This window comes from Hemiscyllium ocellatum, chromosome 19 (assembly GCF_020745735.1).
Source record: "Hemiscyllium ocellatum isolate sHemOce1 chromosome 19, sHemOce1.pat.X.cur, whole genome shotgun sequence".
NCBI classification, from domain to species: domain Eukaryota; kingdom Metazoa; phylum Chordata; class Chondrichthyes; order Orectolobiformes; family Hemiscylliidae; genus Hemiscyllium; species Hemiscyllium ocellatum.
In genome coordinates, this window is record NC_083419.1 from 69,153,198 (window position 1) to 69,157,315 (window position 4,118).

Genomic DNA, 4,118 nt, shown 5'->3' on the forward strand with positions numbered 1-4,118 from the left:
GCCCTTCCTCCTCCTCTTCGCGCCCTTCCTCCTCCTCTTCGCGCCCTTCCTCCTCCTCCTCTTCATGCCCTTCCTCCTCCTCCTCTTCATGCCCTTCCTCCTCCTCCTCTTTGCGCCCTTCCTCTTCCTCATCCTCCGCCTCCTCCTCGCGCCCTTCCTCCTCCTCCTCGCGCCCTTCCTCCTCCTCCTCGCGCCCTTCCTCCTCCTCCTCGCGCCCTTCCTCCTCCTCCTCGCGCCCTTCCTCCTCCTCCTCGCGCCCTTCCTCCTCCTCCTCGCGCCCTTCCTCCTCCTCCTCGCGCCCTTCCTCCTCCTCCTCGCGCCCGTCCTCCTCCTCCTCGCGCCCTTCCTCCTCCTCCTCGCGCCCTTCCTCCTCCTCCTCGCGCCCTTCCTCCTCCTCCTCGCGCCCTTCCTCCTCCTCTTCGCGCCCTTCCTCCTCCTCTTCGCGCCCTTCCTCCTCCTCCTCTTCATGCCCTTCCTCCTCCTCCTCTTCATGCCCTTCCTCCTCCTCCTCTTTGCGCCCTTCCTCTTCCTCATCCTCCGCCTCCTCTTCATGCCCTTCCTCCTCCTCCTCGCGCCCTTCCTCCTCCTCCTCGCGCCCTTCCTCCTCCTCCTCGCGCCCTTCCTCCTCCTCCTCGCGCCCTTCCTCCTCCTCCTCGCGCCCTTCCTCCTCCTCCTCGCGCCCTTCCTCCTCCTCCTCGCGCCCTTCCTCCTCCTCCTCGCGCCCTTCCTCCTCCTCTTCGCGCCCTTCCTCCTCCTCTTCGCGCCCTTCCTCCTCCTCTTCGCGCCCTTCCTCCTCCTCCTCTTCATGCCCTTCCTCCTCCTCCTCCGCTTCCTCTTTGCGCCCTTCCTCTTCCTTTTCTTCTTCCTCCTCCTCTTCGCACCCTTCCTCTTCCTCCTCCTCCTGCACGCCCTTCCTCCTCCTCCTCCGCCTCCTTTTCATGCCTTTCCTCCTCCTCCTCCTTTTCATGCCCCTCCTCCTCCTCATCCTCCTCCTCCTCTTCGCTCCCTTCCACTTCCTCTTCCTCTTTGCGCCCTTCCTCCTCCTCCTCTGCCTCCTTTTCGTGCCCTTCCTCCTCTTCTGCCTCCTCCTTTTCCTCTTTGCGCCCTTCCCCCTCCTCCTCCTCTTCGCACCCTTCCTCTTCCTCCTCCTCTTCCTCCTCCTCTTCACGCCCTTCCACTTTCTCCTCCTCTATGCGCTCTTCCTCTTCCTCCTCCTCCTTCGCCCCCCTCCTCCTCCTCTTTGCACCCTTCCTGCTCCTACACCACCTCCTCTTCGCGCCCTTCGTCCTCCACCACCTCCTTTTTATGCGCTTCCTCTTCCTCCTCTTCGCACCCTTCCTCCTCCTCCTCGCGCCCTCCTTCTTCCTCCGCCTCTTCACACCCTTCCTGCTCCTCCTCCTCCTCTTTGCTCCCTTCCTCCTCCTCCTGCTCTTCGCGCCCTTCTTCTTCCTCCTCCTCTTCGCGCCCTTCCTCCTCGCGCCCTTCCTCCTCCTCCACTTCGCGCCCTCCCTCCTCCTCCTCCGCCTCCTTTTCGTGCCCTTCTTCCTCTTCCTCCTCCTCACGCGCTTCCTCTTTGCGCCCTTACTACTCCTCTTCCTCCTCCTCCTCCTCTTTCTCTTTCTCTTTCTCTTTGTGCCCTTCCTCATCCTCCTCTTTGCACCATTCTTCCTCCTTCTCCTCTGCGCGCCCTTCCACCTCCTCCCCGCTCCCGTCCTCCACCTCCCCCCGCTCCCGCCCTTCCTCCTCCTCCTCCACGCCCTTCCTCCTCCTCCTCCTGCACGCCCTTCCTCCTCCTCCTCCTCCACGCCCTTCCTCCTCCTCCTCCCTCCTCCCTCCTCCCTCCTCCCCCCTCCCCCCTCCCCCCTCCCCCCTCCCCCCTCCTCCCTCCCTTCTAGAACTGGCTCAAAGGTAGAAGACCTTTTGAGGTGGTGGTGGAGGAGGGTTGTTTTTCAGACTGGAGGCCTGTGACCAGTGGAGTGCCACAAGGATCGGTGCTGGGTCCTCTACTTTTTGTCATTTACATAAATGATTTGGATGCGAGCATAAGAGGTACAGTTAGTAAGTTTGCAGATGACACCAAAGTTGGAGGTATAGTGGACAGTGAAAGAGGTTTACCTCCGATTACAACATGATCTTGACCAGATGGACCAATGGGCAGATGGAGTTTAATTCAGATAAATGCGAGGTGCTGCATTTTGGGAAAGCAAATCTTAGCAGGCCTTATATACTTAATGGTAAGGTCCTAGGGAGTGTTGTTAACAAAGAGACCTTGGAGTGCAGGTTCATAGCTCCTTGAAAGTGGAGTCGCAGGTAGATAGGATAGTGAAGAAGGCGTTTGGTATGCTTTCCTTTATTGGTCAGAGTATTGAGTACAGAAGTTGGGAGGTCATGTTGCGGCTGTACAGGACATTGGTTAGGTCACTGTTGGAATATTGCGTGTAATTCTGGTCTCCTTTCTATTGAAGAGATATTGTGAAAATTGAAAGGGTTCAGAAAAGATTTCCAAGGATGTTGCCAGGGTTGGAGGATTTGAGCGACAGGGAGAGGCTGAACAGGCTGGGGCTGTTTTCCCTGGAATGTCGGAGGCTGAGGAGTGACCTTATAGAGGTTTACAAAATTATGAGGGGCATGGATAGAGTAAATAGACAAAGTCTTTTCTCTGGGGTCGGGGAGTCCAGAACTAGAGGGCATAGGTTTAGGGTGAGATGGGAAAGATATAAAAGAGACCTAAGGGGCAACCTTTTCTCGCAGAGGGTGGTATATGTATGGAGTGAGCTGCCAGAGGATGTGGTGGAGGCTGGTACATTTCCAACCTTTAAGAGGCATTTGAATGGTTATAGGAATAGGAAGAGTTTGGAGGGATATGGGCTGGGTGCTGGCAGGTTGGGATATCTGGTTGACATGACATAGATGGACCAAAGGGTTGTTTCCATGCTGTACATCTCTATGACTCTTTGAATCTATGTCAGTGGACAGCAGATTGTCAGAAGGCATTTGACAGCCTGAATGCTGTATTAACCACTGCCCCAGTGTTAGCCACACCTGATTACGCCAAGTCATTGAAGGTGGCTATCGATGTGGGTGTCGGCACTGTGCTCATATTAGGAAGACAACAAGAAGATAGAATGACCTGTACAGTATTTCTCCAGGAAATTGAACAGTCATCAACAGAAATACTCGACAGTTGAGAAGACGACCTTGAGCTTGGTTTTGGCGTTACATTACTGGGAACATAAATATTGAAATATTGTATCTGACACAATCATATGCACTGATCATAACCCACTGACGTTTGTGGAGAAATGTAAGGACAAAAATTCCAAGCTGTTTAGATGAAGCTTTTGTTTCAGCTATCCAACTTGAAAGTTGTGTATGTGGCAGGACGAGAAACGTGATTGCCGATGCATTGTCAAGACTTGGATGAGAAATGGAGGCGTTCAACGGCAGCAGTAAATGGACTGAAATAGAACGTAGCAGTGCAAATTAGTATGGTTCTAGTCAATGTTGTAGTGTACTAACAGTGCAAGATTAAGGGATTTTAAAGTGAAGCCATCTTTGGATATTGATGTTTCTCTATTTTGAAAGGGTGGGTGGTGTGTTGAAATTGCTCCTTTAACAAGGTTATGTTGTCTCTGTTTTTTTTCAAAAGGGGTTGTAAAAGGCAGAAGTTCCAATTTGTCTGAGACAAGACTACTTTGATTGTGGGGCGAACAGATACTGCCTAAGGCAGCAATCAGGGAAAGGGGCTTTGAGGTGTTTTTTTTTTAAACACTTGTACAATGAAAGGGGAGTGGTCAGTTCTTCCAGTTGAGGGTGTTTTTCTAGTTTGGTGTCGCTTTAGCTGGGGAGCCTGAGAAGTTGCTGGGGAAAAAAATGTTGCGTATTTCAGCCAATGGTCCTTGGCTAATCCTCTCTGCAATCTCTCTCTCCTGTAAGAATCTGAGTTTGAATTTACCTTTTTGCCATGTGGTGTGCTTGTGGGATCCAATTTGTAGAATTATAGAATCCCTACAGTGTGGAAACAGGCAATTTGGCCTAACAAGTCCACACTGACCCTCTGAAGAGTAACTGACCCAGACTCATTCCTCTACCCTATTACTCTATATTTGCCCCTGACT